Raw genomic sequence first — 22,181 nt, 5'->3', positions numbered from 1 at the left:
ATCCCAAGTGACTTAGGGGTCTTCTGATTTGTATTTCTCCTTGGTGTATTTGGGCTCAGATGGAGAGAAGCCACGCCAAACACCCCCACCGCATGCACTCCTCCCCTGCCGCATGCACTCCTCCCCTGCTGCATGCACTCCTCTCATGCTGCATGCACTCCTCCCCTGCTGCATGCACTCCTCCCCTGCCACATGCACTCCTCCCCTGCCACATGCACTCCTCCCCTGCCGCATGCACTCCTCCCCTGCTGCATGCACTCCTCCCCTGCCACATACACTCCTCCTCTGCCACATGCACTCCTCCCCTGTCTGGGTGGCCCCTGATTTTCTTCCTTCTACCCTTGGGGCCCTGACTACCTAACCTTCTGATAACAAGGTCTGCTCTGAACATGGCAGCTTTTCTTTCTTCCCTTTAACAGCTTTCTGTCTCGTGGCCAGTATTCCTGTTCTTGTTTTTATATGACACACTGGGAACCAATGAACAAAACCCACTAGTTTTGAAGTTGTTCCGAAAGATGGAGGAAATAAATGAGTTGTAAAAATGTGAACAGTATAATTGACTCCCAGCCGTGTGTTTATCACAATTGCAAGCATCAGGATTCATTTTCCTGCTCGGTGGTTTGGCGCAGTGGTAATGAGCCGCTCACACACACACACACACACACACACACACACACACACACACACACGACTGTGCCTTTCAAAAGCCTGTGGCTCCGAATAATTAGAGGTAGGTTTCACCGTTAGCCTGGCAAGTGGCTCAGCTCCCAGGGCAAACAGTCGGTTGGTTCTGCCTCCGAGCAGCGGCAGTGACAGGGTGGGCGACTTTCAGTGCTGATTATTAATAGCTGACAGACAGCATCTCTTCCTGAGCCGCTGGGGGTGACTTCCCTGCACCGCAGCAGGGCATCAACGGCAGAGTCGAGAACTTGCCGTTTGAAACAATTGATTTGATCTTTTATGCAGCTTTTTATTCCGTGCTGCCTTTTCCAGGATGGAGATAGATTATTATTATTATTATTATTATTATTATTATTATGTGTTCACAAAAGTGTCAGGAGGTATTCACTGTAAAAATAACTAAACAGGGCCAGGAGATGGCTCAGGGAGTAGAAGAACTTGCTGCCAAGCCCGATACTGAAGTTCTATATCTCACCCATGGTGAAAGGAGAAAACCAGCTCCTATCAGTTGTCTTGTGAAGTCCGCACAGTCCTCAGTGGAATGCTCCTTACACACATACACACACCAGATAAGTAAATAAGTGTAATTCTTTTAAGTAGCTAAACAATTTAGGCGCATATCAAGGGTTAGGCCCTGACATAAATCCTACTTCCCATGAGCAATTGCTGTTAAGAAATTCTGTCCATTCCCCCAGGCTTCCTTTGTGTATATAAAACCTATGTGACAATTTCGTATTTCCAGTGGGATTGATTGTAACCTTTTGTATTCCGTGGGATGTTTTTATTTCATTTTTGCACAGTAATGCACTAATGCTCTCTAGTGATGTGTCAGCAAAATGTGTTTGACTTTCAAATCCCCGTTCCTTATTTACCACGGGTGACCAGAGTGCACGTACAAATGTCATAGCACAGATGTTCATGGGAAGGAAGCTGAAAATCCGTCCTCTGAGCCGAATGTGGGAAATCAGAAATGACTACGCAGAGATGCCACAGGCAGTGGTATATAGTGTTTGCGTCGTGCCAAGGTCCCAGGCTGACAGGTAAGAGCTGAAACCCAGTCTGCATTGCTCCACACCCTACGCTCAGGGGCCTCTTCCTGCTGAGGACTGAAGACAGAAAGAGCCAGAGCATAGAGGCCTGGAAGACGTGCCAAGGGGCTGGAGCTACCTGTTTTACGTAGTGGCGTGGTGCCATTGGAAGACTTTATGCGGAATCAGCACGAGTTCTGATTCCTATTCTTTGATGATCATTTTCATAGTATGAAAGTAGCTTCCTGTGGGCCCCGGGAGGAAGCAGCCTGCAGGAGCCAAAGGGAAAAGCAGAAGATTTCTTGGGATCTGCAGGAGTCCAACCTTCATCTGTGGGTGGCCATGCAGGTGGGAGAGCTTCAAGATTTGAGATTTCAAGGACCAGAAAGTGTTCTCGGGGTGACCAGTGATGTTACCCCGATAAGAGTTATGTTACCCGATAAGATAGGAGGGTGGGCTCAAGCCCCGGCTTTGGGGCATTTATGAAGATAAGCAGGCAACTATAGCACATGGCACTAGGGTCCAGGAAGGCCTGGCCCAGAACCATGAGCTTGAACACGTTCACACACACTGCAGAGTCGCTCCTCGGGTCCTTTAACCCAGCTGTGAGTTGTTGTCTCTTCCTTCCGTGGCACACCCCTTCTGTAGAGGGTCACACCTGGGCCTGGTGAGAACCAGCTGAAACCCACTTCACTTTAAAGTCACCCCCTTGGAAAGGCCCCAGGGCTCCCCAGGAGAGCCTGAGGCAGCCCTTGACGGCCTGAGGTTAATGAATCCCATGCAGCGTGTCTGGGAGCAAGAAGTTTGGATGAGAGCTGAGGAGAGAGTACGCCAGTAGCTTCTCTGGGGTTTAGGTTTCCAGATGAGGAATGAATACCCCAATTCCCTCTCCCAAATTCTAGAACATGGAAAGTTACAGAACTAATCCATAAGTTTTTAACTGCATGTGCAGAGAGGGGGAGAGAGAGAGAGAGAGAGAGAGAGAGAGAGAGAGAGAGAGACCACTGGGAACATGAATGCTTGAATGCTGTGTTCTAGTGTGTGTGCAGAGAGAGAGAGAGGGAGGAAGAAAGGGAGGGAGAGAGGGAGAGAAGGAGAGAAGGAGGGAGGGAGGGAGGGAGGGAGGGGGAGAGAGAGGAAAAAAAAAGGGCGCCCCTGGGAACATGAATGCTGTGTTCTAGTGTGTGTGCAGAGAGAGAGAGAGTTCATGAATGCATGCGTATGTAGAGGCCAGAGGCAAATCTCTTTGCTATTCTTCCTCAGGAGTCATGCACCTCATTTTTTGAGACACAGCCTCTCTCTTGTTGATCTAGATGACCAATGAGGCTGGGCTACTTGGCCAACCAGCTAGCCTCAGACATCCTCCTATCTCCCCGTCCCCCAGCACTGAGATCCAAGTGTGACCATAGGACCCAGCTTCTGTGTGGGTCCTGGGGATCAAACTCAGGTCATGACATTTATGCAGCCCCAACCATCACAACAGCTGTCTCACCAGCCCTGAACCCATAGAGTTCCTGCTCAGTCCTCTTGTACCTCTGAGGGGTCTTTGGTTAATGAATCATATTGCCTTGGGGTGGGGCCAAGGACAGTGTACCAGTGACTTCTGTGGGTTTTAGGTTCCGATCCAAGAAATAAATCAAAGTCCCCCTTCCCCCAGGGCTGGGGGGTTTCTTTATGATCCTCTGGACTCTTTGGGGCAAACTCTGGTATTCTTCAGCTAAGTGAAACACAGCAATTTAAAAATAGTATTGTGATGGCATTCTTATGTGTCACCTTGACAACATCTGGAATTAACTAAAACCCAAAGGGCTGGGCACATATGTGAGGGGTATTATTATTATTATTATTATTATTATATCATTTGAAGTGGGAAGGCCCACTTCTAATCCAGATCTTTGAGGTAGGAAGGTCCACCTGTGCTCAGGACCTCACCTTCTGCTGGCAGCCTAGATAAAGGGACTGGGAGACAGACATGCCTCTCTCTCTCTCTCTCTCTCTCTCTCTCTCTCTCTCTCTCTCTCTCTTTACCCTCGCTCTCACTAGCAAGTCCACTCTTTCACCAGCATTAGAGCCAGCATCTTCAGGATTCTGGCGAATACTGAAGACCAGCTGAAACATTCAACCTTGTAGACTGAACAACTACTGGATTCTTGAACCTTCTGTTGGCAGACAGTCACTGCTGGACTAGCTAGAACACAGTCTGTAAGTCATTCTAGCAAATCTCCTTGTGTGTGTGTGTGTGTGTGTGTGTGTGTGTGTGTGTGTGTGTGTGTGTAGATATAAATACACAGTCATCTATAAGTTCTGTTCCCCTAGAGAAGCCATTCTAGTAAATCCCCTTTATATGTGTGTGTGTGTGTGATGTGTATGTGTGTATAGATATACATACACATTCATCTATAAGTTCTGTTCTGCTACAGAACCCTGACTACTACAACCGTGTACTGGCGGAACTAGAGCCTGTTTCTGCACATGGCCACCAGCTCTCATTCTGGGGAAAGAATCAGTCAGGTATTCCTAACCCGACCTGTTGAAGTTCCTTATCAACAAAGAACAAAGGGCATCCCTTTACTACTCACTACCCTGTCCCCATAGACAGGAGGCCTCTGGACATTACAGCTCCCCCCCCCGTGCAAAGTCACAAGAGCCAGGTTCTGCTAGCAGCCCACCCAACCCTTCCCTACCAGTCCCTGCCTCTTCCCCAGGAAGTGATTCAAAATTGACCACAGTCCTAGGATCCCTTTTGCTGCCATTAACACGTATAAGGAAGTGGCATTGTTCATGGCTCAACAGTTTACACTTAACGCAAAAGGAGTCACACATATGGAAGATGGACAGCCACGGAACCTGTGAATACATGCACCTGTGTGTGTCCATGAACTCATTCCCCAAGCAATTTAACTAATGGGAGGTACCACCCTCCCCCAGCTGTCCTTAAGAGCTGGGCGACTCCCTCCCTCCCCCATCACAGTCACCGCCCACCTGCTCTGGATCCCTGGGAATCATTTGCATTTTCTAGAATTATGTGTGGTTCGACTGCACATCTGTGCTTTAGGGACTGACTCCATTCACCCAGCTTAGTCATCTTCAGATTCAGTTATGTCGTCGCAAGCATAACGTGTTTGTATTGGCTGTCCAGTTTTTTGTTCCTTTTGGTTTTTGAGACGGGGTTTTTCTGTGCAGCCCTGGCTGTCCTGGAACTCACCTGTAGACCAGGCTGGCCTTGAACTCAGAGATCCACCTGCCTCTGCCTCTAGAGTGCTGGGATTAAAGGTGTTTGCTACTACTGCCCAGTTGGCTATCCAATTTTTTAAATGTCATACAATTAAAAACTGAAGAATTATTTCTAGAACTTTCCATGCAGTATTTTTGGATTTAATTAGCTGTCGGGAACTGAAATTCCAGGAGGTGAAAGCATGGAAAAGGAGAGAGTGCTGTATATTTGTATAAGTGTGAAAGTGTTTCCTTTCCTCTCTCTGCTAGGAAGGGCAAAAGTTATTCAAGGGAGACAACATTAACACCATATTAACCCAAAGACAGTGCCATAGGGATCCGCAGAATAAACCTTACTCACACCTTTCACCCTTTCTCGTGTCTCCCAAGTATTTTTCTGCTCCACAATTTGGCACCCTAGAAACTTAAACTCCTCTTCCTTTGTTCTTTCTCCCCTGCTCCCAGGTCCTGGTCATCCCTCACTGCTTCCACACATGAGCATGATGCTCATATTAGTTTGTCCTCCCCCCACCCGTGGATTTTCCTCTTGTCAGGATAATATAGGGCCAGCTGGAGGGCTGACTCCTCTTTGGAGTCAAGGTAATTTAATTGGTAGTGGAAACTGTTTTTAATAAATGGCATGGCATGCTGAAATCGCACAGCATCCACCCTCTCCCCGTGGGAACATGAATGTTGGGTTCTAGTCTGTCTGCCCTATATATGTCACCTACACATGCACTTGGTGTCTCGCCATCTTGGTTATCAGAGGGACTGTGCTGTGACCACTCATCAGAAGATATTTTCTCATGAAAACCTACAAGATGACTCGGTGCGTGAAAATACTTGCCGTACAAGCTTGCAGCCTGAGCTCGATTCCCAGAATCCAGGGTGGAAGGAGACCCTGACTTCCACAAGTCACACACACACACACACACACACACAGAGAGACAGAGACAGAGAGACAGAGACAGAGACAGAGACAGAGAGGATAATAATATCTTTTTGAATAAGAGATTGTCTGTTGAGTTCCGGTTGGTTCCTCAGAGATGACTGTCACAGAAGCAAGAGCCTGGTCCCTGTGGTCTCCCTCTCTCTTTGGCTTCTTGTTCGGAAATATATGTTCTTCTTTCACATGTGGTCCCTTCATCGAGAATCACCACGATGTGACATGGCCAAATGTCCTCACTGGAGATGAGTCAGTACAAGTGCTATGTCCTTGGAACTCCAAAACGATGAGCAAAATGAAACTTTTCTTGATCGAGTTACGCTGTCTTGGGTGTTATGTTATAGAGGTGAAAAGCTGACTGGTATAGCCTATGCTTTGACACCTATGCTAAAAAAATTTCCCTGACCACGTCCGTGAGGGTTTGCTTCTAGACTCTTCTGAGTGCTGCAGATCCGTCTTGGTTAGGGTTTCTAGTGCCTCAATGAAACACCATGACCAAAAAGTAAGTTGGGGAGTGTGGTGGTTTGAATAAAAATGGTCCCCATAGGGAGTGGCACTTTTAGGAAGTATGTCACTTGTTAGAGTAGATGTAGTCTTGTTGGAGGAAGTAGTCAAAGTATGGCAGGCTTTGAAGTCTCAGATGCTCAAGCCATGCCCAGTATGGCAGTCACTCTTGCTGCCTGCAGATCCAGCTGTAGAACCCTCAGCTCTTTCTCCAGCACTATGTATATATGCACACTGCCATGCTTACCACTATAATGATAATGGACTAAACCTCTGAAACTGAAAGGCAGCCCCAATTAAATGTTTTCCTTGAAAATGGTTTATCTTCACAGCAATAGAAACCATAACTAAGACAAGAAGGAAATGGTTTATTTGGCATATACTTCCCAAGTCACTGTTCATCATCAAAGGAAGTCAGTACACAAACCCAAACAGGGCAGAAACCAGAAAATAGGAAATGATGCAGAGGTCATAGAGAGGTGCTGCTTACTAGCTTGCTCAATCCACAATGTTGGATGTCTTAGCTGGTCTTCAGCAGATGCTAGATCCCAAAGAAGTTAGCTCTAGTGCTGGTGAAGAAATGGACTTCTTATTAAGGCAAAAGCAAGCAGGTGAAGAGCAAAAGCTTCCTTCTTCCATGTCCTTATATAGGCTTCCAGCAGAAAGTGTGACTCATATTAAAGGCGAGGAACCACAAGGTTTGAATTAAAGTTCTGGGTTTTCCTGCCTCAAGATCTGGATCAAAGTTTGTTGTAAGGAGGCTGCCTGTTTGTTTCTGGCTGTTCAGCCCCGAAATAATCACACGGAAACTGTATTATTTAAATCACTGTTTGGCCCATTAGCTCTAGCTTCTTAATGGCTAACATATTAATTTAATCCATCTCCATTAATCTGTGTATTGACACTTGATAGTGGCTTACCAGCAAAGTTTCAGCATGACTTACTCTGGTGGTGGCTCCATGGCATCTCCTCTAACTCTGCCTTTCTTTTCTCCCAGCATTCTGTTTAGTTCCCCCCTATGCCTACCAAAGTTCTGCCCTATCAACAGGTCAAGGCAGTTTCTTTATTCATTAACCAATAAAAGCAACACATAGACAGAAGAACCTTCCACACCAAAAGTTTGTGTCTTCCTATCTCAAAGATTCAGATTAGAAAAGGACTCACCCACTTCAAACCAAGCAAAAATGTCTCTCACAGGTGTGCCCTTCGTTTCTGGATTGTAGTTCATTCCAGATGTAGTCAAGTTGACAACCAAGTATAGCCATCACAATGCAACCCTTGTCAACTTGACACAAAATTGTTATCTTCTTATGTCATGATTAAGTCCCAAGTTAGAAAATATCCAGATCATAATAATATCTAAGCATAATATAATTATCCTACATACAATTTCAAATGCATTATATGTTTAACCAGGTCATAATTACATGTAACATAATAGAACTATCCCTTGATGGCAAACACATTATAAATTTAGAATAGGTGGCAATGTCCCTTGGGAATATTCTTTTAGTATCTCAAACAAATATGATAACCATTGATATTCTCTTAATTGATATTACAACACATGATAAAGAAATTGAAAGGAACCAGGCAATGGTGGCTCATGCCTTTAATCTCAGCTCTTGGAAGGCAGAGGCAGGCATATGTCTATGAGTTAGAGGCCTGTCTGATCTACAAAGTGAGTTTCAGGACACTCACAGCCGTTACACAGAAAAATCCTGTCTCTGGAAACTGAAATGAAGGAAGGAAGGAAGGAAGGAAGGAAGGAAGGAAGGAAGGAAGGAAGGAAATAAGACATCGAATAACAAACATCTGTACAAATTCATTCTTAACCAACTACAACAGAAACATTCATGTCAACTACAATCCTTGTTTCTGTAAGTGGTCACATGGCCTTAGCTGATCTTTATAACTACCTTCCTCTTCTACCCATTCTGTATTTTCTCCACCCTTTGCAAGAACCTCATTGGGTCTAGGCTCATTTCCTGGAGGAGTGACCCATACATTCCTTCCTTATGGGTCTATGCCCTTTGCCATCTTGTCTGGATTAGGCTGTTGTAGCTTCCCACTTACTTTAATCACAGGACATAGGAGCACCAAGAGATGCCCTAACAGATCTCCTGCGCTCCAGACATAATCTTTCTTCCCTACATTATGGAGAAGCAACCCAATTTCCCCATGGTAATCTTGATAATCACCCCCTCAATCCTGGGCCTTTTACTGCTCCTGAGGCTGCATCTTAACCAACTGGTCCCTTACAGTGTCAAGCTCTCAGGTGCTCTCCATGACCCCTTCATGTCTTCAAAACCAGTACCATCTGGGTGACTCTTACACTACCAAGTTCAACTGCCAGCACAAGGTACAACCTTGGCCACCTCTGGAACACAACTTCTATGTGCTGACTCTCAGGAAACTCTTTCCAGAAGGTTTAACGTCAGTGATGCTGGTCTTTTCTTAATCACCACTAATTTCCCAACTCCAGCCAACCAGCGTCGAACATCCCAACAAAAGAAAGGCTTCACTTCAATAGTTCTGTTTTTCTGTCAATCACAGCAGATTCTTTACCCCAGCTAACCAGACCCACAGATTCTTCACAAAAAAAGGCTGGCAGAATCTTTGAAACTTCACAAGCCCGGCCGCCATCATTTGCACTGCTCTCAACGTTCTTATCTGCTAAGCTCCTACAGAAAAGTGCACGGAGCTGTCAATACTCAGTGGCCTTTCTAGCCCAAAGTTCCAAGTCCCTCCACAGTCCTCCCCAAAACAACATAGTCAGGTCTGTCACAGAAATACCCCACTCCTGGTACCAATTTGTCGTAGTTGGGGTTTCCACTGCTGTGATGAAACACCATGACCAAAAAACAAGTTGGGGAGGAAAGAGTTTATTTGACTTACACTTCATCATCAAAGGAAATCTAAATGTTTTTACACAAAGTGCAAATGTGTGTTTTTTGCAGCTCACTGTAAGTCTGGAAACCAGGCATAACAAGACTTTAGAATTGGCTTGTCAATTGCTACCCCCCCAAAAGAAATGCAACTGAAATTGTAATTAGGATTTCATTAAACTAATAGATTAATCTCAAGAGGATAAAAGTCATAACAAAAATAGCAAATCTGATCCAGGAACATGATTCTGCCCTCCACACATTCAGATCATCTTGAATATCTCTCTGTTTGGTCATGGTATGATTTTTCGATGTATAGTTCTTGCATGCCTTTTGGGAATTTACCCCAAGTATTTCATATCTTTTATAACATTGCAAGCAATCTTAGTTTATTTTTATTTTCACAGTAATGGGGATGGAACCCAGGGTCTTGGACATATGAGGCAAACACTTGACCATCAATCTGTACATCCAGTCCCTTAGTCTACTTACTTGTTGTCCACAGCCAAATACTGCCTGATTGTTAGGCTTATACATTAGCTCTTATTTGTTTTCTAGATGCTGCTGGATGTGTTTTCATTGACAATTGTGTTTCTTGGTGAATAAAGAACACCCCTCTTCTTTCAGAGCTGTCTGTGACTATGATATGTCTGTCAGTCCTAGGACCTTTAGAACAATGTTGTACAGAAGAGAGTCAGAGAGTCTATCCTCATTCATAATCATGGGGAAGCTTCAGTTACTGTAGAATTCTCATATTTACTTTCCAGCGACAAGACTTTATAGTCCTAGTTTTCTGACCATTGTCACCATGAAGCAGATGCCAGATCTTCTCAAATAATTTCTTGGCACCTAGAGAGGGATCTTGTAGTTTTGTTTTCCATTCTGTTGATCTAGTAAATTAAGCCCATTTTTCAAATATTAAATCAACTGAGTAGTCCAGGGATAAACTCTACTCCAGCATGATTGTATCCTTTCTACATGCTGTGTGATTTGATTTGCTAAAACCATGCTAAGAAGTATTGTCTGGGGCTGGAGAGATGATGTGGTAGTTAAGGGCACTTGCCTACAAGGTACAAGGGACCTGGGTTTGGTTCATGACCCACATTGGTGCGGGAGAATTATCTGTATTCTGTCAATCATGTATTTTAATAAAACGCTGATTGGCCAGGCAGGCAGTATAGGCGGGAAAGCCAGACAGGAAGTAGGGGTGGAGCAAAGAGACTGGGAACATTCTGGAAGCAGAGCTTCCTCAGCCACTCCTGTACAGACCACCAAAGAGGCAACATGTAAGCTGTCACAATGAGAAAGGTACGGAGCCATTATGGCTAACATAGATCAGAATAATGGGTTAAGATAAGTTATAAGAACTAATAAGTAGCCTGACCTAATGGGCCAATCAGTTTATAACCTTATGGAGTCTTGTGTGTGATTTTCCTTGGGACTTGCTGGCTTGTTGGGGTACTGGGCGGGACAGAAACCCCAACAAGTCGGCCCTCGTGTTACATATGGCGCCCAGACGTGGATAACTGAATCCACAGAAAGCTTGAGAAAGCTTGGGAAAGAATAGAGTAAATCATGCCTTCTTGGTAGCAGCAATATCTCAGGTCTGCTCTGCTTGCTAGAGGCAAGCAAGTGCTCTCATCTAAGAGAGGCTTCCTGACTCAGCTTTAGCTGCAAAACCTTGCAGCTCATTAAGAGGTCCTGCCACGAAACACTTAAATGGTGTTGGTGAAAAGCTGAACGCATGCTTTTCGGGTTTTCAGCAGTAGCAGGAAAAAAGCTGTGCTGTTTTAAAATGCCGGCTTTCTGGGCTGTCCTGCCAAGGCAATCTCTGACTCTTTCAGGCAGGCAGTCCGACTGAGTGTGGTCTGTGAGCAGAATGCTGCAGCTTGCTTGCTAGCAGGGACCTTGAAATGCCACAGAGTTGTGGCAATAAAAATGGCTTCAGCAGTACCTCTGCCATGAGGCTGGAAAGCTAAGAAATGGCCTAGATCCAGCCGTCAAAGCCATGGTTTTTAGACTCATGTGGTCAAAAAAAAAAAAAAAAGAGAGAGAGATACAGTAAAGAGAGGTTCAAAGACGAAAAAAACCTCTAAATGGTTTACTATGTGTTAAAAATATATACAGGCTAAAGGTTAAAGTTCTTAGGGTAAAAAGGGAAGAAAGAGAGTAGTTGGGTGTGGTAGAACACACCTTTAATCCCAATGCCTGGGAGGCAGAGGTACGTTGACCTCTGAAACTTCAAGGGACAGAGGTAGAGATTGACCTCTGTGACTTCAAGGTGTGGTAGCACACGCCTTTAATCCAATGCCTGGAAGACAGAGACAGACAGATCTCTGTGAGTTCAAGGTGTGGTAGCATACACCTTTGAGCCCAGCACTGGGGAGGCAGAGACAGAAGAATCTCTGTGAGTTCAAGGACAGCCTGGTCTACAGAGTTATTCCAGGACAAAGATATATACAGAGAACCTATCTCAAAAAGCCAAAAGTTAAAAGTAGAAATTAAAAAAAATAGAGGTTAAAATAAAGCCACGTAAAGATGGAAAATACACAGAGAATCTTGATACTGTATGCTATTATGCTCTCTTTAAATTGTTTGAATGCTGAGGAAGGAGCAACAGCTGCTAAAAGATATTTGCTTATAAATGCTGCAGAATTAATCCAAGATAGGTATTTTGAAAATACCTTGGCTTCAAAATTGAAGTCAAAAGGTATGTTACTTTGGAGAAGAGATTTTGCTTTTGTTTCCACAGAAAATGAGAGGCTCTGGATTTATTCAGAGTTAAGAAAAATCATCTTTGACCAAGGGAGACCACCTGAGCAATCTCCGGTAGGAACAGATGATCCGGATGTCTGAGTTCTTGAACAGGTTCAAGACTGCTGCCTGAGATGATCAAGACTCACAGGATACTTCAGTCAGGACTTGATCATAACTCTAAATTTTCTTTAGGTCCCCATAAGATTATCAGCGCCCCCAACCAGCAGGAAGTAGCCTGAAATACTACGCCCACATTCCCAACAAATGGACTATGGGTATTTGCCTTTGTTTAAAAAAAAAAAGGGAAATGGTGCGGGAGAATTATCTATATTCTGTCAATCATGTATTTTAGTAAAACGCTGATTGGCCAGGCAGGCAGTATAGGCGGGGAAAGCCAGACAGGAAGTAGGGGTGGAGCAAAGAGACTGGGAACATTCTGGAAGCAGAGCTTCCTCAGCCACTCCTGTACAGACCACCAAAGAGGCAACATGTAAGCTGTCACAATGAGAAAGGTACGGAGCCATTATGGCTAACATAGATCAGAATAATGGGTTAAGATAAGTTATAAGAACTAATAAGTAGCCTGACCTAATGGGCCAATCAGTTTATAACCTTATGGAGTCTTGTGTGTGATTTTCCTTGGGACTTGCTGGCTTGTTGGGGTACTGGGCGGGACAGAAACCCCAACAAGTCGGCCCTCGTGTTACACCACATGTTGGTTCACAACTGCCTGTAACTCCAGTTTCAGGGAATCCAAGCATATATTCTGGTCTCTGTAGGCACCTGCACACACACAGTGCCTGTGCGTATGAGCTGAGAAATAGGTATCCAGTTTGCTTATTATGGCAGAGTAAGGCGGACATCATAGGATGAACTGAAAAGTATTCCTTCCTCTTCAGTGTTCTGCAAGTTTTTGTGAATTTGTATTACCAGTCCCTAAAATATCCAGTAATATTCATAAATAAAGCCATTTGGCTTTGGAATTTCTGATACATTTTTGGTAGCCCTGGCTAACCTGAAACTCACTGTGTAGATCAGGCTAGACTCTACCAAACAGAAATCCTTTTCCCTCTTCCTCCTGAGTGCTATAATTAAAGGGGTGTGCTACCATGACTGACTCGTAAGATTTTTAATAATAAATCCAGTTTCCTTAGAACGAGGACCAGATCAGAGTAATTGGCATATATGATATATATGACACTATGGTGCCAGTTTCCTTGGTGATGTTTGTTAGTTTGCTTCTTTTAAATAAATTTTATACAACCTGTTGAATTTGTTGCTCATAAGTTGTTGATAACATTCTTGAGTTTTTAGGCATCTTGTATATGTGTCTATGTGTATGCATGTGTTGCGTGTTGGCGCTGGGCACATATGCTTGCATGCGCAAATGTATGCAGAGGTTAGAGGTTGACACTGAACATCTTCCTCAGTTACTGGCAGTCTTATTTTTAGAGCCAGGTTCTCTCATTGAACCTGGAACTCACCAATTTGACTAGAGTAGCTGGCCAGAAGCCCCAGGGATTCTCCCGCCTCTGCCTCCCGATTTATATGTAGGTCCCACTGCACCCAGACTTTTACGTAAATTTTTTCAAATCACTATCTGGCTTTCTCATTTTTCTAGAACAAATGCCAAGTGATCAAGGGAGTGACTGTTTTTCAGACACTTGATCAATGTGTATACACATTGCCTAATTGTTTTCTAGAAATATATTATTTGTCAATACACAATTCGGCAATGGAAAAAATCCTCATCAATTTGACAGATAGAAATGTTCTCATTTCCACATCTTTGATGACCAAGTGAAAATGAAATCTGTGTTTCCTAACATTTGCTTGGTTTTACTTTTATTGCCACATAACAACTGTACGTGTTTATAGAGGCACGATGTGACATTTCAACGTGTGGTATGTGTGTGATGTGACCGGATCAGAGTAATTGGCATATATGACATCTCAAACATTCATATTTCTTCATGCTGATAGTATTCAAAAACCTCTGTAGGTGTTATTTCAAAATACACAGCTGTTGGTTGCTATCAGTCACAGTTACTCTGCTGTACTCTGGAACACTGAAAACCCTTCTCCCTTCCCCCTTTCATCTTCCCCGTCTCCATTCCCTTTCCCAGCTCTGGAAACCACTACTCTGTTTTTGTTTCTATGAGGTCAACTTTCCAGCTCATACAAATAAGTGAGAGTATGCAGCATTTGTCTCTTGTATACTGAACTTATGAAATTCAACAGGACACTCTCCAGCTCCACACTGCTGCAAACAATGACAGAATTTCATTCTGAATCAGTGGTTCTCAACACGTGGGGTCGTGACCCCCTTGGAATTGAACAACCTTTTCAGAGGGGTCGCAAATCAGATATCTTGCATATCAGATATTTACATTATGATTCATGTCAGTAACAAAAATACAGTTATGGAGTGGGAATGAAAATAATTTTATGGGGGCGGGTGGTCACTACAATACGAGGAACGGTATTAAAGGGTCATGGCACTAGGAAGATTGGGAATGAATGGTTTAAAGGCCTTGGTCCTTGTCATGGCTGTATCCATATCAGCAATACATGGCTGTATGCAGGCCAGCAATACACATCTACCTAGTACTTCACCTACTCAGGGTGTCCTCTACTTGTACCCAAGCATCTTTAGACTTGGGTATGTGCAGAAAGACCTAGGACCATTCCCCTGTGTATTCTCCATTGGTTCTGTCTATCTGGAGAACCCAAGTAGGGTTCCAAAACAAAGAAGAGCAGAAATTGCTAATATGTCCTTCACCTCTTTGACGCTGATGAGCCGTCCTCAGGAGTAGGCATTTTTATCATCACCCAAGTTTACAGATGAAGAGGTGAAGGCATGGGGAGGTTCAAGTCCATGTTCAAGGCCAGTCTCTGTATGGTAGCAGAGGCAAGATGTGGGTCCATGCTTTTCACCCCGTCAGTCTCCTGTCTCACTTATCAGACACTCCCTTTCCCTTTCCCCAGCTGGATCCTCCAGTCTCTGGCTATCATTGCATCTCAAGGGCATCTTTGCAATGGGATGCCTGGTCTCCAAACCATTGCTATACTTACTCCCACTACATCCCACGTGTATGTTTTGATTCTGGGTATGATGGCTAAACCAGAGTCTATTCTCTGTATAAATAGATGTACCAAATACATTCACTGGGATTCAGGCAGGGAGAAACTTCATGCAATCAGACACTCCCATCAGTGCTATTGCGAAATAATGTGTGCTCATTTTGATGATTTTTGATGTGTTGCAAGAATCTGAACTACCATCTGGATCATCAAGAATATTTAAAATATAATCCGGAAGAATGTGTATGATGAGCACATTTTGGTATACTCTGACAATCGCGTGTTAGTGTCTATTGTGATAACCCATTTAGCAAAAATATTACGTGAATCTGACCTTATCCTGCCATACATATGCTGGCTCTATTTGATTATCTACTGTCTGTCTGCCTGTCTGTCTGTCTGCATGTGTTCATGAGTATGCACGAATGTGGAAGCCAGAGGTGGTTGTTATATATCTTCCTCTGTTACTCTCCAACTATTTCTTTGAGAAAGAGTCTCTCACCGAACCTGGAGCTCACTGACTTGGCAAGAGTAGCTCGTTAGTAAGATCCAGAGACCCACTTATCCCGCCTGCCCAGTGCTCGAATTACAGATGCACGCCACTGCATCTGTTACATGGGTCCTAGGGAGCAAAGTCACACACTTGAGCAGCAGAAACTTTACCAATCGAACACTCTCCCAGCCCCATGTTCTGGCCTTGTCTAAAACATTACAGGTACCTCATCTTTGGAGTCAAGCTCACTGTAACGAAGGAAAATCTGTTGGCGTTCATTTCTATGAAAGTCCAAACGGGAGTGATCATGGGTGGTCTATCCCAGGAGAACTTGCTGCTGAGGTCTGGTTCCATGCCCAGGCTGGAGATGGACTGGACCAGAGGCGAAGTGATCACAGCCAGAGCAGATGTGACCATGGCTCAGGGTGACAGCGGTCTGAAATCTGGGCTGGGAGGTTTCCATCCACCCTAACATTGGCATGGCCCTGGAGACTGACATGCCCTCCAGGCTGATACCTTTTAAGAAAAAGGTGGAAGAGCAGGGATTATCTGTTTTATTTTCTGTCCTTGATGGAAAAGAAAGTGTGAGTGAGTCTCTCTAAAAGGAAGCATGTGAGATCTGAGTTAAGTCTTGACCTGGAAACCGTGGCCAGCAGCAGTCCAGGCGCTGGGCCAGAGAGTCGGGGACATCAAAGAATGATGGGTCCAGTCCCGCTTTTGAGTAGTTGCCAGACATTTTTAATGTTTGTTGTTCTTGACTCCCAGCAACTAGAAAAGCATGCCTCCCATACTGGGGAGGGAAAACGCAATAGTCGATGACTTCAGGCTTTTGCCCTCTAGGGATTTGGTACCAACTAGGGACACTGTGGAGATTAAGGGGCTTGCTTCTCTGGAGGGGTGGAGAACCAGCAAGTGAGACAAGAGTGGGTGGGGAGCAGGTTGCAGGAAGGAGAAGATAATTTTCTTCTACGCCTGTCTCCTTCCTTTCCATGTGGGTCTTTTGCTTGCCATGGGCTGGAAGATGAGGATGGAGCAAGGTCTTGGTAAGGGGCTCTCCCTATCTGAAATGCTGTCACATCGCGCATGGGAGACAAACACACTGAGCAGATCCTACAAGAAAAGCTTTGTGATACAGAGCAGGGGAGTTGTTCCTATTGGACAGTGGGGGTCACTGGTCCCACGCTCGGTAAATGTCTGAGGTTCTCTAGGGCCCCCATGCAGCACAGCCATGGTCTTCCTACCGAACGGGCACGATTCTCCTCTCTTCCCCAGAGCCTGCTGCTGCCAGGATGGTGAACACAGCCAGTTCGGGCCAACATTCATTCACTTTCGTGCTGTCTGTTATTGATAACTGGCACCCACTTTTCTAGACGTGGCACAGCATGGGTGTGATTGCATAAGAGATCTTTCCAGGGTCACCATGGCTCTAGGGTGAGGACTGTGTGACATCTCAGGCGGTTGTCCAGGGCACCTACTCTCGGCAGAGCTGACTCAGGCTGGGGCATAGCTCAGGGATGAGCTCCTGTCTGGCGTGTGTGTGTAAAAAGCCCTGGGTCCCATCCCCAAGACCACAGAAACAAACAAAGAGACACACACGCATGCACACATTACATGCAAAGCCTGGCTCTTAGAACCCCTCCCCTCTTAGAATTTCACTTATACTGGATTATTCAACCTTTACGAATGTCCTGTGCGGGTGCTAATGTCATCCTGGTTTACAGATGACAAAACTAAGATGTGCGAGGGTAAATTTTTTAAGGTTAAAATTATGTTCCAAACTGCCCAGGTTGAAATTATCCATCCTCCTGGCGATATCTGGGTGTCCTTGGGGTAAGGAACAGGACTGAGAAATGAATCCAGACAGCCACCCAGACTCCAGGAAATCTGCAGGGGTGGGGGGTTGACGCTGAGGGTTGATGTCCTGCTTTTAAGGAGGTAACAAAGAATGCAAAGATATATTGTCCAGGAAGCATATTCCAGGCTCTCCAGTCCAGCGCGACATAAGAATACCCAATTTAGAAAGAGAAATGGCCTTTCTTGGGGAGAAAGCAGAAGAGAAACATATTCTAAGTTCATTACCCGGCACTTAAATACCTAGACATTGACAGAAATAGGCGGCACTTCAGATAAACCCACCTGCTTCAGGTGGCCTCAAGCTGAGCCCGCTTCTGCAGGGTTGAAAGTGGCTTTCTGCTGCACCTCCTCCCAAACCCTTCCTTTTGCCGTTCTTTGAAAAGAGAAAAGCAAAGAAAACCAAAACCTCATCTGGAAGACTCAAAAGCACAAAGAGAAAAGTGATTTCTCATGAGCAGTGGAACCTAGGTAGTCCCAGCATCTAGAATGTGTTATTCTCGTGGGCTAGGAACTGACAATAGTTTGTGAATTACTGACATGGGCAATCATAGCCAAAGGGAAGCAGAAAAGACTTTAATAAGGAGCCTTGAGTGGCTGGGAATGTGGCTCTGTGGGTAGAGAGCTTGCCTCCCCAGAGCTGTATAAAAACTGGGTGCAGTGAGGCAAGCCTATAATCCCAGCACTCCGTGTATGGAGGCAGGAGGATTAGAAGTTCAAGGTCATTCCATCCTTAGCTACAAGCCAAAGGACAGTCTATACTACATGAGACCCTATCCAAAAAAAACCCTTTCTTTTGTTTAATTGGGAACAGATATTAAAATTTTTGTAATTAGTCATTTAAGACCATCTTTCAGCTGTGTGCTACCAGGAGTTGGCTATAAAATGAACAAAATATTCATTTGCTATCATATTCCTGAAACAGTGAGAAGCAAAAATTCAAGAAGATATTTGCATGCCCACATCCACAGAAGTGTAAGCTCTCCAAAAAGCCAGAAGGAGCAAAGAGCCCATGATGGAGCAGGGCGCCCGAGGGTCCATTGGTGAATGAGTGGAGAACCAGAGGGCCAAGCACACACAGGGCAGACTCTCACTCAGCCAGAACGCGGAGTGGGCTTCTGAGACATCCTGCAACAGGCTGAACCATGGAAGCAGAGTGCTCCGGGAGAGCAGCTGGACACAAAGGATGGAAGTTGCATAACTCCACTTAGGCGGGTTCTTAGAGCGGACAGAGTCGTGAGGACAGAATCGAGGCTACTAGGCAAGCAATTCATGGATACAAGGTTGCGTTTGGGTTGATGGACAGGTTCCAAAGACACATCGTGGCTACGGTTCGTAGCACTGTGAACTGTTAAAACTTAATAGAGTAAATCTCCTGGTATGTATGTTTTACCATGATGAGAAAAAAAAAACAGTAATAAAATAGCCAAGCAAAAGAACTATGTATAGGCAGGGAAGAGCACTCCCACCATCCACAGCATCTTCAGAGGGAATCAGTGTAACAAGATCTGGAAAGAACCCACAGGAAGAAATCACAAAATTTCACTAAGGCTCCCAAAGAGTTCTATTAGTGGAGAGAGAGGGGGAGACACTATGTTCCTGGTGGAAAAACTCAAATTTGGTAAGGATGTCATTTCTCCACAAATGCGTCTCTAAATATAAGGCAACCCCAGTCAAAACCCAGATATCGTTTTGGCACTAAACCAAACGACTCTACAGCCTAGCATAAATACTAAGCACAGAATAAGCAAGAGCAGCTCTATAAAGAAAATGGGCAAAGGAAAGGGAAGAGGGGAGAAGAAGGAGAAGCAGGGAAGGAGTTAGAGGAGAGGTTCTTACTGGCATTAAAAAAAATAACCATTTATTCTTGGGGTACCAACCTCATAATAAAAAGTAAAATGAAATATAGAATCCAGAAACAAATTTTAAAAATTGCTTTTAATAAAAAGCTGTATCTCAAGAGATTAGCCAAAAAATGGAACACTTTTTAAAATGGTGCTGAGGGACCTACATTTGTGTCAAAATTGTGCAGAACAAAGTTCTACTAAAAGCATATGAGTGACACCTAGGGCGGGATAATGCCAGTGTCCCAATGGTGTGATTACACTGTCATTTTGCAAAAAAAAAAAAAATTATCATTGGAGAAAACTGAGTAAAAGGGAAATAATGCCTTCCCATGTTACTTCATACAAATACATGTCCATCTGCAATTATCTCAAATAAAACCTTTAATTAAAATGATATAAACTATTTTAAAACATTAGACTGCTGAAATTTTAAATTAACATCTTTATTATTTTTAAAATTTTTTAAAAATTCTATTTTATGTAAGTGAATGTCTTGCCTGTACATATGTATACCACATGAGCGCTGTGCCTACAGAGACCAAAAGAGCGCATCAGATCCACTGGAACTGGAGTATCAGATTGCTATGAGTAGACATGGGGTTCTGGAACTTGAACAAGAGCATCTTAACCGTTGAGTCATCTCTTCGGTCCAATATTATATTTTTAAAATACTAGAACCCTAAGTATATTCCCAGGGCAAGGAAGGATTTTTCATGACCTCCAAGTCAAAAGCTATAATGGAACAAATTGATTTGTTTGTGTGGAAATTAAACTTCTGTCTAACTACAAAACATTTATGTCAAAATAAAAGACAAACACACACAGGAAAATTTTTTTTGCAATACATATAAAAGTTGAAAGGGGTGGGAAGGCAGGGTAGACCTGGGAGGAATGGGAGTGGATATGATCCAAATACATTGTATGCTTGTCTGAAATTCTCAAAGAATAAATAAAATAGCATATTCTTAAAAGAAGAGCTTAAACCTTCTTAACATATGAAGGGTTCCTATAAATCAATAAAAAGGATAAATGTTTTCATAGGAAATGGACTAAAGATGAAAATATACAACTCACAAAAGAAGAAACAAAACATGAGGGACAATACAAGGACTGGAGTGGGAAATGCAGAGGCGGAAAAGGTGAAATCCAGAGGTCGGTCCAGTCATGCACAGCAAGTGCCCGCATCTTCCCTGGCGAGGCAAGGTTTGGCCTTAGGTAGAGGTTCAGCGAATGCGTGTTGAATAGGTATGTGGAGATAAAGAATGCGGGCGACCTGCCAAGCTGAAGATACAGCCAAGATGCAGTTAGGAGAAAAGTGGGGGTAGAGAATGGTTTTTATGGGGAAGAGGGCACGTTAGGTGAAGTTATGTGGTAGAGCCTATTCTGCCAGCAGAATTAGAAATGATGTCATCGGAAGAACATGTCTTTGTGTCGGTTACAGAGAGCCTCCACTGCAGTGCACTCAGAAGATGCTCTCAGCCATTGTCTTCCGGGTCCTTTGTCTGCATCTGTGGCTGGTACCGCCACCACCCCCGCCCCCAGCATTTTATCCCTTCCATTCCTCAGTGGATGACAATGTGCCATCTCTCCTCCCCAGAGGGTTCACATTTGGACTTCTGAAGTCACTCACTTGAAACCCTGGCATTTATGTTACCAGCTCGAAGTTCACAGAAGTGGCTGAGGTCATTGTTTGTTCCCTTTGTATTAAAATAAATCCTAGCAAATACCTCTTTTGTGCTGGCTCTCCCTCTCCCCGCACCCTTTTCTTTTTTCTCTTTGTAAGTAACTAACACGCCACGGCATTATCACACTTTTGAACATTCCCTCTGGCAGCTAAGTTATATTGGCTGATCCCAATTGTACCACAAACATCATAATACTTTTTAGCATGGTTTCTCGTGAGCTGGCAACAGACTCAGCAGGTAAAGGTATTCAGCTCCAAGCCTGATGACCTGACTAGGATCCCTGCAGCCTCTGTGGCCGAAGGAGAGAAACCATTCCAGAAAGCTGTTCTCCGATCTCCCTATCTACACGGTGGTGCCTGTGAACACACAGGCACACACAAAATAAATAAGTGTGGGGGGTTTTTTAATTAAAATAGTTTCTCTTGTGGCTTTGAGCAAAAGAAAACCATAACTATTTTCTGAAACTAATATTATCAAAATTAAACATTGTAAAGAGAAAGTCTGAACACAGCTCCCTTGAAGGCCAGTTGAGTACAGCGCAGTGACTCATTCTGCTACCTCTAAAAGAAATGAGGAGCATTGTGTACTGTGAAAGGATCCTTCAAAGAAGTGGAGGGGAGAAATTGAGAGAAAGGTATAAAAGGGGGAATGAGAAAATGAGGAAAGGCGAGAGGAAAAGGAAGAATTTTTTTCTGACAAGAACTTTGATTCAAGAGCTACCGTCACAGTGAACATGAGTCTGCCTCACATTCCCAGAACATAAAATGGACTTGGTCATAGAATGGCAACAGGAAATTTCATGTTTGAAGGAAATAAGGAAGACTGTGTGTCTTAATTAGGGTTTCTACTACTGTGGAGAGACGCCATGACCATGGCAACTCTTTTAAAGAAAAGCATTTAATTGGGTGGCTTACAGTTCAGAGGTTCAGTCCATTATCATCTTGGTGGAATAGGGGGGCATGCAGACAGACGTGGGGCTGGAGAAGGAGCTAAGAATTCTACATCTGTGTTCCACAGACAACAGGAAATGAACTGAGACCCTGGGTGTGACTTGAGCATATGTGAGACTTCAGATCCTACCTCCACTGTGACATACTTCTTCCAACAAGGTTACATCCACTCCAACAAAGCCACACCTCCCAATAGTGCCACTCCCTATGAGCTCATGGGGGCCAATTACATTCAAACTACCACATTGTGGGAA

At 44.2% G+C, this 22,181-nt stretch overlaps 1 protein-coding gene and 1 long non-coding RNA gene across 2 annotated transcripts in view; both read left to right on the top strand.

Annotated features, from left to right (window-relative positions):
• Positions 1 to 22,181, top strand: part of Kcnk13 (potassium two pore domain channel subfamily K member 13) — a 104,253-nt gene that overhangs the window by 72,285 nt on the left and 9,787 nt on the right. The gene's annotated exons all lie outside the window — the stretch shown is intronic.
• LOC125410077 (uncharacterized) lies at positions 1,582 to 21,018 on the top strand. Its single transcript, XR_007234975.3, has 2 exons — positions 1,582 to 1,721; positions 18,371 to 21,018. It is a non-coding gene; the product is annotated as an uncharacterized LOC125410077 (long non-coding RNA).

Source organism: Myodes glareolus, chromosome 11, assembly GCF_982192425.1.
Source record: "Myodes glareolus chromosome 11, mMyoGla1.1, whole genome shotgun sequence".
Taxonomy (NCBI): domain Eukaryota; kingdom Metazoa; phylum Chordata; class Mammalia; order Rodentia; family Cricetidae; genus Myodes; species Myodes glareolus.
Note: the sequence above shows the minus strand (reverse complement) of the source record. Positions and strands in the feature narration are given on the sequence as shown.